This window comes from Lynx canadensis, chromosome B4, assembly GCF_007474595.2.
Source record: "Lynx canadensis isolate LIC74 chromosome B4, mLynCan4.pri.v2, whole genome shotgun sequence".
Lineage (NCBI taxonomy): Eukaryota > Metazoa > Chordata > Mammalia > Carnivora > Felidae > Lynx > Lynx canadensis.
The window spans coordinates 36,223,523-36,237,008 of record NC_044309.1 but is presented as its reverse complement, the minus strand read 5'-3'; the positions used below and the strand labels follow the sequence as shown (position 1 = coordinate 36,237,008).

The 13,486-nt window shown below is 37.3% G+C and overlaps 1 protein-coding gene and 1 long non-coding RNA gene across 12 annotated transcripts in view; one reads left to right on the top strand and one right to left on the bottom strand.

The window, feature by feature from the left end:
• Window positions 1-13,486, top strand: part of ERC1 (ELKS/RAB6-interacting/CAST family member 1) — a 517,187-nt gene that overhangs the window by 442,709 nt on the left and 60,992 nt on the right. The gene's annotated exons all lie outside the window — the stretch shown is intronic.
• Window positions 6,059-10,318, bottom strand: LOC115518106. Its single transcript, XR_003970173.1, has 3 exons — window positions 10,301-10,318; window positions 9,355-9,364; window positions 6,059-6,158 (listed from the first exon to the last, which is right to left on the bottom strand). It is a non-coding gene; the product is annotated as an uncharacterized LOC115518106 (long non-coding RNA).

Here is a 13,486-nt window from a genome sequence, read left to right as displayed (position 1 = left end):
AATAATCCAATTAAAAAATGGGCAGAAGACATGAACAGACATTTCTCCAAAGAAGACATCCAGATGCCCCTCAGACACATGAAAAGATGCTCAACATCACTCATTATCAGGGAAATGCAAATCAAAACCACAATGAGATATCACTTCACACCTGTTAGAATAGGTAAAATCAAAATCTCAAGAAATAACAAGTGTTAGAAGGACGTGGGAAAAAAAGGAACCCTCATGCACTGTTGGTGGGAATACAAACTGGCGCACCCACAGTAAAAAACAATACAGAGGTTTTTCAAAAATTAAAAATAGAGCTACCCTACAATCCAGTAATCACACTCCTGGGTATTTAGCCAAAGAATACAAAACACTAATTCAAAGGGATTTATGCACCCCTGTGTTTAGTGCAACATTTACAATATAGCCAAATTATGAAAGTAGCCCAAGTGTCCACCAACAGATGAATAGATAAAGAATATATGGTATATATATACAATAGAATATTATTCAGCCATAAAAAATAATGAAATTTTATCATTTGCAGTACCATGGATGGATCTAGAGAGTATTATGCTAAGCTAAATAAGCCAGAGAAAGAAAAATACCATATGATTTCACTCATCTGTGGAATTGAAGAAACAAATGAATAAAGGGGGAAAAAAAAAAAGAGACAAACCAAAAAACAGACCCTTAACTATAGAGAACACACTGGTAGTTACCAGCAGAGAGATGGGTGAGAGGATGGGTGATATAGGTGAAGATTAAGAGTACACTTATCATGATGAGCACTGACTAATGTATAGAGTTTTTGAATCGCTGTATTGTACACCTGAAACTATTACAACACTGTACATTAACTACACTGGAATAAAATAAAATAAAAAATAAAATCATTCATTTTTTTAATTGTAGATGTAGTTCATTTTTATTGCTTAGTTGTATTCCATTGTGTGGTGACTGATCACAGTTCATTTGGATCTCTTTGATGTCTGGCCTGTCTCCAGTTTGGGGCAATTATGGATAAAACTATTCTTAAACACATCTTTAGGTGGACAGATGCCTTTATTTCTTCAGGTAACTACCTACAAATGGACTTACCTATGTTATTTGATAGGTATCTCTTGAGTTTTATAAGAAACTGCCACTTTTTCAAAGTGGTTATATCATATTTTTTGCTCCCACCAGCAACAAATGAGACTTCTGGTTGTTCCACATCCTTCTAAACATTTGATACTTTCCTTTTTTTTTTTTTTTTTTTTTGATTTTGACCATTTTTATACCTGTATACAGGTATTTCATTGTGGTTTTCATTTTAATTCTGTCACTGATTAGTGATGAGCACTTTGTCATGTGCTGACTGGCTATTTGCATATTTTCCTTTCTGAAGCATCTGTTCACATTTTTATTTTTAATTGAATTTTTGTTTTATTAAGTTGTAAGCATTCTTTATATGGTTTAGATACCAGTCCTTTTTGAGATACATATCTTGCAAATATTTTCTCCTAGTCTGTGGCATGTGTGTTCAGTTTTTTAATGGTATTTTTTCATTATCAGGTCTTTAATTTACTGAAGTCTAATTTATCAGTTTCTATTGGTTATTGCTTTCTAGTTTCTAAGAAACTTTTGCCTAACACATAAGAGCTAAAATATTCTGTTTTTTTTTTCCTTTTTCCAGACACTTTATCATTTTGTGTCTACATTTAGTTCTGTAATCCACCTCTAAGTTTGATATATTTTGGTAAGGTAAGGGGTCAAGTTTCTTTTTCTTCCCCAAATGCATATCCAGTTGTTCTTAAATACTATTCTTTCTCTATAGAATTCCTGTGCACCTTTGTAAAAAAATCAAAGATGTAAATATGTGTCTATGTTTGTGCCTCTTCTGTTTTATATTACCACGCTGCCTTAATTGCTTACTATAGTTTCATAATATGTTAAAATCAGGTAGTGTAAGTCTTTCAAATTGTTAATCTTTTTTTTTTAAGTTTATTTATTCATTTTGAGAGAGCACAAGTGGGGAAGGGGCAGAGAGAGAGAGGAAGAGAGAGAATCTCAAGTAGGCTCCACACTGTCAGGGCAGAGTCCAATGCAGGGCTTGAACTCACAAACCATGAGGTCATGACCTGAGCCAAAATCAAGAGTTGGACACTTAACTGACTGAGTCACCCAGGTGCCACATCAAATTGTTAGTCTTTATTAAAGTTGTTATAGTTATTTCAGGTTGTTTGCATTTTCATATAGATTTTAATCTGTCAGTTTCTATGACAAAAAAGGCAGGGAGGGTATTTAGATTGCATTGATTCTGTAAACTAGTTTGGGGATAGTTGACATTTTAACACTATTAAGTCTTTCAAACCATGAACATAGTATAGTTCTCCATTTAATTAGATCTTCTTTAACTTGTATCTACAATATTTTATTTCAGTTGTTTGCTGCAAATATATAAAAATACAGTTGTTGTTTTTTATATTGAAATACCTTACAGTTTTGCTTACCTCACTTATCCTGGCAGTTTTATTATTATTTAGTTTAAAATATTTTCTCTTCTTCCTACAGATTTGCTAAAGTGTCTAATTGCAAATTGGGTCATATTTTTATTTTTTTTATTTATTTATTTATTTTTTTTTTTTTCAACGTTTATTTATTTTTGGGACAGAGAGAGACAGAGCATGAACGGGGGAGGGGCAGAGAGAGAGGGAGACACAGAATCGGAAACAGGCTCCAGGCTCTGAGCCATCAGCCCAGAGCCCGACGCGGGGCTCGAACTCACGGACCGCGAGATCGTGACCTGGCTGAAGTCGGACGCTTAACCGACTGCGCCACCCAGGCGCCCCGGTCATATTTTTATTGATTTCCAGGTGAATCTCATTGTGATCAGAGAATATACTTTGTATTATTTTAATATTTTATATTTTCTGAGGCTTTCATTTTATGTCCCAGAATACAGTCCACGTTGATGAAAATACATGTGCTCCTGAAAGGAATGGTATTCTTTAGTTATTGCATATAGTATTCTATAAATATCAGTTAGGTCCAGGTGGTTGATAAAATTGCTCACAAATTGCATGACTTTACCAAAAACTTATGAGATGGAGATGTCTATTAGTTGCTGAGAAAGAAATATTAAAATATTCAAGTATAATTGGAATTTTTGTATTTGTCCTTTGAATTCTTCGATTTTTGCTTCATATATTTTGACATTGTTATTATTTGCATACCCATTTATGATTGTACTCTTATTAAACTATTCTTCTTGTCATTATGAAATATCCTTATTTCTAATAATACCCTTTGTCTTTAAATTATTAGTCTTTTTTTTTTTTTTTTTCAACGTTTATTTATTTTTGGGACAGAGAGAGACAGAGCATGAACGGGGGAGGGGCAGAGAGAGAGGGAGACACAGAATCGGAAACAGGCTCCAGGCTCTGAGCCATCAGCCCAGAGCCCGACGCGGGGCTCGAACTCACGGACCGTGAGATCGTGGCCTGGCTGAAGTCGGACGCTTAACCGACTGCGCCACCCAGGCGCCCCTAAATTATTAGTCTTAAACCAACAGGGAGCAATGTAAAGTAACAGTAGAGGTCACTTAAGTGTTGTCTGGCAAATTAACAGGCATTCAATGAATACTTCTTGAATATTGACTTTCTCCAGCTTTAGTTTTTCTCAAGATTGCTTTTCTTCTTTTCTTTAATGTTTATTTATTTACTTTAGAGAGAGAGAGGGTCAGAGAGGGAAGGAGACAGAGAATCCCAAGCAGGCTCCTGTCTGTTGGCACAGAGCCCAACATGGGGCTAGAATTTACGAACTGAACCGTGAGATCATGACCTGAGCCAAAATCAAGAGTCGGATGCTTAACTGACTGAGCCACCTGGGCACCCCTCTCAAGATTATTTTTAGATAGGGGCGCCTGGGTGGCTCAGTCAGTTAAGCGTCTGACTTCAGCTCAGGTCATGATCTCACGGTCCATGAGTTCGAGCCCTGCATCAGGCTCTATGCTGACAGCTCAGAGCCTGGAGCTAGCTTTGGATTCTGTGTCTCCCTCTCTCTCTGCCCCTCCTCTACTCATGCTCTGCCTCTCAAAAATGAATAAATGTTGGGGCGCCTGGGTGGCGCAGTCGGTTAAGCGTCCGACTTCAGCCAGGTCACGATCTCACGGTCCGTGAGTTCGAGCCCCGCGTCAGGCTCTGGGCTGATGGCTCAGAGCCTGGAGCCTGTTTCCGATTCTGTGTCTCCCTCTCTCTCTGCCCCTCCACCATTCATGCTCTGTCTCTCTCTGTCCCAAAAATAAATAAACGTTGAAAAAAAAATTAAAAAAAAAAAAAAAGAATAAATGTTAAAAAAAAAATTACTTTTAGATAATTCATGACCTTTTATGGGTCCTTAGAAATTTTAAGATTATTTATTCTATTTCTGTGAAAAATGTCATTGGTATTTAAATAAGGATTGCATTGAATCCATAGGTTAGATTGCTTTGTGTAGTTTGGACATTTTAATAATATCAGTTCTTCCCGTCCTTGAGCATGGAATATCTTTCCATTTATTTGTGTCTTCTTTGATTTCTTTCATTAATGACTTACAGTATTCAATATACAGGTCTTTTACCTTCTTGGTTAAATTTATTCCTAGGTATGTTATTCTTTTTTTTTTTTTTTAACATTTATTTATTTTTGAGAGAGCACAGGTGGGGGAGGGGCAGAGACACACACACACACACTCTCTCTCTCACACACACACACACACACAGAATCCAAAGCAGTCTCCAGGCTCTGAGTTGTCAGCGCAGGGCCCGACACGGGGCTTGAACCCACGAACTGTGAGATCATGACCTGAGCCGAAGTTGGATGCTTAACCAACTGAGCCACCTAGGCGCCCCTCTTTTTGATGTAATTGTAGACAAGATTGTTTTCTTAATTTCTCTTTCTGATAGTTTATTATTAGTGTATAGAAACACAACAGTTTTTTGCGTATTGATTTTGTATCCTACAACTTTACAGAATTCATGTATTCTAACAATTTTTTGGCACAGTCTTTAGGGTGTTCTATACATAATATGTCATCTGCAAATAGTAACAGTTTTACATCTTCCTTTTTGATTTGGTTGGCTTTTATATCTTTTTCTTGCCTAATTGCTTTGGCTAGGACTTCCAATACTAAAAAAAATGTGGTAAAAATAGACATTCTTTTTTTTTTTAATGTTTATTTATTTTTGAGAGAGAGCGAGTGTGTGTGCAAGCTAGGAAGAGGCAGAGAGAGAGGGAGACAGAGGATCCGAAGCAGGCTCTGTGCTGACAACGCAGAGCCCAACACAGGGCTCGAGCTCACAAACTGTGAGATCATGACCTGAGCTGAAGCCGGACGCTTAACCCACTGAGCCACCCAGGAGCCCTGGTAAAAATAGACATTCTTGTTTTGTCCTGATCTTACAGGAAGCGCTCTCAGCTTTTTGTTACTGAATATGTTAACTGTGGACTTGTCATATATGACCTTTATTATGTTGAGGTGTGTTCCCTCTATACCCACTTAGTTGAGAGTTTATCACAAATGGATGTTTAATATGGTCAAATGCTTTTTCTGCCTCTATTGAGATGACTATCATCATTTTATCCTTCATTTTGTTAACGGTGTATTGCATTGACTGACTTGCAGGCGTTGAAGTATCCTTGTACCCCTGGAATAAATCCCACCAGATCCAAGATGTGATCCTTTTAATGTATTGTTGAATTCAGTTTGCTAATATTTTCTTGAGGTTTGTGTGTGTGTGTGTGTGTGTGTGTGTGTGTGTGTGTCTATGTTCATCAGAGATATTGGCTTATAATTATTTTCTTTCTTGTGGCATTTCTGTTTTCTTCTAGTTTTGGTATCAGGGTAATACTGGCCTCATAAAATGAGTTTTCAAGAGTTTCCCTTCTTCTGTTTTTTGGAAGAGTTTGAGAAGAATTGCTGTTAATTCTTTAAATGTTTGGTAGAATGCACCAGTGAAACCATCTGGTCCCAGGCTTTTCTGTTTGGGGAGATTTTTGATGACTGATTCAATCTCCTTACTCAATATTGGTCTGTTTAGATTTTCTATTTCTTCATTATTCAAACTTGATAGGTTGTACGTTTATAGGAATGTATCCTTTTCTTCTAGGTTATCCAATTTGTTGGCATATAATTGTTCCTAGTAGTCTCTTATGAGCCTTTGTATTTCTGTGGTATCAGTTGTAACATCTCCTCCTTTATTTCTGATTTTATTTATTTAAATCCTCTTTCTTTTCTTCCTTGGAGAGTCTAGCTATTGTTTGTCACTTCAGAACACCGGCTCTTAGTTTCATTGATCTTTTCTATTGTCTTTTTGGTTTCTATTTCCTTTATTTCTGCTCTGATCTTCAGCATTTCCTCCTTCTATTAACTTTGGCCTTTATTTGTCCTTTTTCTAGCCCCTTGAGGTGTAAAGTTAGATTGTTTATTTGAGACTTTTCTTGTCTTTTGAGGTAGGCATTTATCACTATGAACTTCCCTCTTAGATTGGTTTTAACATTTTAAAGAGAAATAAAGTAAACATTGAAGTAGTCCCCTGTGATTTTCTTTACTGGCCATCTGCTGAAACATTATGTCATGAGAAGAGCTGATGATATATATACTTCACAGGTCAACAGTAACTCACTAACCCATAGCCAGAGAAAATACCAGAATGGCTTGGGACCTCAAGAAGCTTTTATTTGAATCTTTAAAACCTAAGAAACTTTTCTTTTCTTTTCTTTCTGTTGAATTGGTTGTTAATCTCTTTTTAGCTTTGGAATAGCACTTTTCTGCTTAGACTAGAGGAAAATTAAGATTTTTTGCTGTCAGGAATTATTTCTTTCAAAGTGGTATTTCTCTTCTATAAAAGGGTACATGTATATAATTTTGTTAAGTCACTTATACTGAATTGTGTTTAATAGTTGGGAGTGAGAGTACTTCTTGGTATGTGATTTTGCTACTTCTCCTGTGGGGATAGTAATATTTTCCTGCAAGAGTGGATGCTTCCGCTTCTACTTCCTGCTGTCCTCTTTCCCCCAAACTTATAAGAGCCCTTGATAAACAGAGTGGAGAACCGAGCATTGTATACCAGTGTTCTCACCAGCCTCACCAGATCCTGACTCTTTTATTCAACTAAGAGAGGTGCCAGTCATCTATACCTGCTGAGCCTTATCTCACAGCAAAGAGTGAAACAAAAAGAATTCGTCACAAAAATAATCACTCCTCTGTGAACAAAGGTTCACATCATTCCTCCTTGATGTGTTTTGGCCTTTCCAGAATAACTGTGGGACAATGTTGATCTGTTTATATGACTTGGACAAAGCTGTTAGGTTTTTAGCACCTTTCAACTGCCAAAGTTGTTTTTTCTCTGACAGACTGACTGTTAGGATCAACTATCATTTTTCTGGCCCTTAGATATTAAATTCCTCAAACTTCAAATATGTCTTTTCTGTTTCACATGAATTATCCAAGAAAAATGTAGACAGCTGTTTGTATAATTAAAAAAACATTAAATGAAGGTCAGATATTTTAAGTAATTCATTAACCTCTTAGATCCTTAGTTTATTCATCTCTAAAATGAGTGTGATGATAACTGTCCTATTTCTCTTAAGGCAGTGTAGTGAGTGTGAAAGGTGTTTATAAGTCCATAAGCTGCTATGCAAGTAGTAGGTGCACAGCCAGCATTCACTTCAGATAGCTTTTGTGTGGTATTTGAAGTGTAACACAGGCAGTCTTCATTTTTAGTTTTAGAACATTTTTTACAGATACATCAAAGGAATGCTGATAGGAAAAGGATATAGTTGTTTGACACCAAATCTCTGTATTTTAAACACCAACTTTCTGTATTTTTAGCGTTAGTCAACATTTTCTGAAGTCACTGTGCTTTGTGATAGCCTGCAGATACTCTCAGAGTTCTAGAACCTTTGCTCTAGACTACAGTTTTTGCCAAATTCAGACTACAACTATGTTACACGCTTTGTGGACTGTAATAGTTGATATAGTAAGATAAAGTAATGCATGCTAGCTACAATATGAAAGCTCTATCAACATTATCATAGAAATAGAATACTGCTTTTATTTACTAACTGTAATCATTCCCCAGTTTTTTCACTGTTTTGTGTACCTTTGTACTTCTAAATTCAGCTTACCATTCTTTCTTCCTTCATGATTTAGAATGATTTGTGACTGAACCAGATTTTATCTTCAATGTTTTTCTTTTTCTTTCCTTTTTTTAAAGTATGATTTCCATTTTATTTGTTTTCGAGAGGATAGCTTTTCTTCAGACTTAAAAACTCACCTCCTTACATTGGCTTTGGCAGAGGTGATAGGGTAGCACCTGCAGATCTGAATCCCATTGGGGGGTGTTTGGTCCTTCTGGGCTTCACAAAAGTCATACCCTACTACCTTGCTACAAATGGCACAACTCCTGCAGTAATGTAGTTTCACTTAGAGCTTGAGAAGCATAAAGGTGTGAAAGACCCTTGCTTCAGAAATGTCCTGATAGCTATAGCCTCTGCTGTGTTTCAAACCATGAACGTTTTAATGGCCTAGTCCTTGGGCACACATCAGGCACAGCGGATGCAATGAACAAGCTGCACATAATGTTGGCGGCCCTTTTCTTCATGATAATTGTTTCTTCTTTCCATGGTCATCTTGGAAGCAAGCACCCAAGAGCTCCGCTTTTTCTCATGAAAACATTTTTCTGCTGTAGAGGTATTATAACTGTTGGGATTCCTTCAAGATGGCTGCCTCTGCTCTCCTTCTAAAAGCCCACTAGGGTATTTAGGCCCCCAGGAGCCACAACACACTGGTACTCCTGGTGAATTTATACATCTTCTTCCCAATTAGGATTTCTCTGATAACTGGTCACCAACCTAGAAGTATCTCAGAACTTCCCCCTCCCTGGCCTTTCACCTTTTTTTTTTTTTTTTCCCTTAAAGCCTAGACAGTCTTCCAGAACTGGATGACCATGAAGATAGATAGAGGCATGCCCAGCCCCATTTCCCCATTCCAGCAGCAGACAGGAAAGGAATAGGTCTCACTGTATCTCCTAGATTTATATATACTCTCTTCTCTCTACTTGTCAGAATGCACACTTCTGTGTATAAATGACTGTGTGGGGACTTTCTTTGTGTGAGAACTAGGAGTCTTAAGGAAGGCAGATTGAGAAAAATTGGATTTGTAGTCAACACTAATCACTTAACTTCGAAAGGGAAAGAATTACCCATAATCCCACCACTCTGATGCAATCTCAGTTAACATTCTCTTGTCTCATAGTCCAGTGTTATTGTTTTTCTTAGGTATTTTCTTAGGTATTTCTTTCTTAGGTATTGTCATAACTGTGATACATGCACATTAGTGCACTTAAAAATTTCTACTTTCTGGGGCGCCTGGGTGGCTCAGTTGGTTAAGTGTCTGACTTTGGCTTAGGTCATGATCTTACAGTTTGTGAGTTCGAGCCCTGCGTGGGGCTCTGTACTGACAGCTCAGAGTCTGGAGCCTGTTTCAGATTCTATGTCTCCTTCTCTCTCTGCCACTCGCCTGCTCACACTCTGTCTCTCAAAAATAAATAAATGAAAAAAAAATTTTTTTAATTAAAAAAAGAAAAAAATTTCTACTTTCTTAAAAATGTACTATTATGGGGCATCTGGGTGGCTCAGTCGGTTAAGCGTCCGACTTCGGCTCAGGTCATGATCTCGCGGTCGTGGGTTTGAGCCCCGCATCGGGCTCTGTGCTGACAGCTCAGAGCCTGGAGCCTGTTTCAGATTCTGTGTCTCCCTCTTTCTTTGACCCTCCCCTGTTCATGCTCTCTCTCTGTCTCAAAAATAAATAAATGTTAAAAAAAAATTTTTTTTAAATGTACTATTATATCCCACCTATGAAACTGACAAAATATTTTTTCTTTTGTGTCCTTTATAAGGCAGTTGTATTATTTTTATGGCCTTTTACCTTGGTGGTAAAGGGTGTTTGTCTTCAGACCTAATTTGAATGCTGCTCAGTAGCTATGTAATTTCCCACAAATCACTTAACCTCTTCTCTAAGTGTTCCTCATTTGTTAAATGGCAATAATAAAACCTGCAGCAAAGGCTATTGTGCAGATTAAATATAATAAGGTATTTAGTGCACTTAACCCTTTGCCTGGCATGTAGGAAGTGCTAAATAAATGACAGTAGCAAAGACATTCTTAGTGGCTGTGATACAACCCTGGAATATTTATGAGATCCATTGATGCTACTGTTTATTTTATAGATTTTTCCTGCCTCCTAATAGAGTAATATTACTTTTTTTTTTTTAATTTTTTTTTTTTAACGTTTATTTATTTTTGAGACAGAGAGAGACAGAGCATGAACAGGGGAGGAGCAGAGAGAGAGGGAGACACAGAATCTGAAACAGGCTCCAGGCTCTGAGCTGTCAGCACAGAGCCCGACGCGGGGCTCGAACTCACGGACCGTGAGATCATGACCTGAGCCGAAGTCGGATGCTTAGCCAACCAAGCCACCCAGGCGCCCCTAGAGTAACATTACTTTAATTGCACAGGTAACCCACAATCCTAGTAATTATTTTTTCCTGCAGCAAAAGAAATTAATTTTCTTTTCTGAATCTCTAATTGAATTGTTAAAGTTTACCAGTAGTGCCTGAGCAACAATATAGGTACCTCTCCAAGGCCTCAAGGCATGGGATGTTAGCCATACATATTAAGTCAGACCTGATTACCTTTAAGGAGCACCCCATGATGGCAGGTGACTTCTTCTTCTGGAGTTTTCTGACCTGAAGGTGATTTTCAGGCAATAGTAAGAAGTAGAAACCACCACCTCTATACTGGAGTCTAAAGTAATTCTGGACACAGTTGAAAATTACGTAAGTTCCACAGAGGCAAAGACCTCTTAGACTACATGAGAAAGTTGTAAGTAATTTGGGAGAGAAACCTTTCTCTTGATGTATTCTTAAGACATCATTTATACTGTTCCATAGGTACATCCTACATTTTTATAGTTTCTGCTGAATGATTTAAGGTGACATTGTCCTGTGACTCATGTGATTTATTTCTTAGACTCAGAACTACGGTATTTTAAATGTTTCTGGAACATATGCTCTCAGATCCTTTTAAAAAATTTTTTCTAAGTGTTTTATTTATTTTTTTTTGAGAAAGACAGAATGCAAGTGGGGGGAGGGGCAGAGCACGGGGGAGACACAGAACCCAAAGCAGGCTCTAGGCTCCAAGCTGTCAGCACAGAGCCTGATGTGGGGCTCAAACCCACAAACCGCAAGATCATGACCTGAGCCAAAGTTGGACGCTTAACCGACTGAGCCACATGGGTGCCCCACCATTGGTCCTTATCTTAATGATTATGAGCATTTGACTAATGGGGAAGAGCTGTCTTTCTCCTGTTTGAGGTGCAGTTTGTGATTGAGACATTCTTCCTGGACAATAAAAATACCCTTACACTTTGTGCAAAATAAAAGTTTTCACATCTCAGTTGATTTTCACAGTCATCTGAAAATGTGGAGACCCTGCAGAGCTCAGTATATATTTATCAAATGAAAAAGCTGGTGAGTTTTTACCATAAAGGGAAGTTGCATATAATTTGTTTAAGTTTGTATGCATTAGTACCAGATATTTTTAATCTTTTAAATTCTTCTGTACCTTAACAGGTTATTTATCCTATAATCTGACTCTATTCATGTGTATCAGTTTTCCAGACTGATCTAGCTCCAGTCAGTATCTAGCGCACATTCTAGAATATGCCATTGAGTTCACCATGCACACCCACCAGTTACCATATGATAGGGCCCCCTTTTAATAGTTTTGGAAGACAGGCTTAGCAGTTGCCTATTATATCACATTTTTATTTTGTGGAGTTATGTTTTAGAGGACATGATTTGAATCACATTTTATCTGAACTATTAAACAACAATCTTGTTACAATAGGGTTCTACAGTATTCCTTTCATTAACTTGTCCTCAGCTTCTCACTAATTTGTTATTTTCTATACATTCTCTCTGTCTTTAGGATTACTATCTGTTTTGGGTTAAAGGAATATTTTCTGAAATACAAAAATGCATCATCAACCAAAACAAAAGAGTTATTCTCCATTGATGTGTCTTCCTCCTTCTTCCTGATCCGAAGATGACGAGGCTAAAGTTTCCAGCTGGATTTGGCAGTTAGCATTTCTGGGATAAATTAAATGAGCACACTTGATTGAGGTGTAGCTGGACTGTATCACTGTCTTCCTATTATCCTGGGAGATCAAAGCAGAGCACAAAATGGGGCTTAGTCTTTAAAATATTTGAAACAGATGGCTGGTTCTTTTTGGTGAAAATTCAGGTTTTAAGACAAACCACTTGTTAGCAAGACTTCATTTCTTTTCATTGAAAGATAGTCAACATTGAATATGTACCACTCTTTCTTCCTCAATTTCAAGACTAGAATTACAAACTTTTTGTATGAGGAGGGATTTGGCAAACCTAGAAAGCACTTGGACTGTCTGCGTTCCTTTTCATGTGAATATTAAATAAGTTATTCAAATTTTGCTTTTGTCATTTTGGATATTAAGTGAAAACATCTTAAATGTTTAAATTTTCATAGTCATTTTGTTGGTGGGTCACTATTTAGAATCTAACATTCATATTGTTATATCCTCCAGAAATTGAATCAGAATGTTTATCCCTCACTTCATGTTTTAATAAGCTGAAAAGCATATTCTTCATACTCCTTTATCATTGACATCTGGGTCCTAAGTTCACATAGAATAATTCCATAAGTGTGGTTTGAGGTTTTTATTGTTTGGTTTAAAACTGACTGAAATGAGAAAATTAAGTCAAAAATATTTTTTGGGAGTCTACTCCAATCCAAATACTGCACTAGGTATATGGATTAAAATATATGTTTCAAGACTGTAAAACAAATACTAAACCACATTTTGTCCAACAGAAAAAATTATACAAGGTACAGTAGGAAAACCCAGGCCTCTCCAAGAAACTCAAGGTTTCACAGAGAAGGTGACAGTGAGCTGCCTCTTGAAGGAGCAGTTCTCATTTGCCAAACAGATATAATTTTAGACAAGGAAGCATAAACAGCATAACAAATTTGGTATACTCTTAGTAGTTCACTGTGGATAATGCTTAAGGTGTAATTAATTATTTCTATATAACATATTACCCCCAACTTGTCAGCATAAAAGATAATAAGCCTTTGTTATCTCAGAGGTATCTGTGGGTCAGGAATTCAGGAGCCACTTAGCTGGGTAGTCCTTACTTAGAGTCTCATGGGGTTACAGTCAAGATGTCAGTTGGGACTGCAGTTATCCAAAAGCTTGACTGGGAATGGAGCATTCAATTTCAAGATGGCTCATCTACAGTTCATGTTGGCTGTTGGCAAGAGCCTTCAGTTCCTCCCTGTATGGATCTCTCCATAAGGCTGCTGGAATATCCTCATGACATGGTGGCCAACTTCAGCCAACATGAATGAATCTGGAGAAGAGAATAAGGAAGAAGC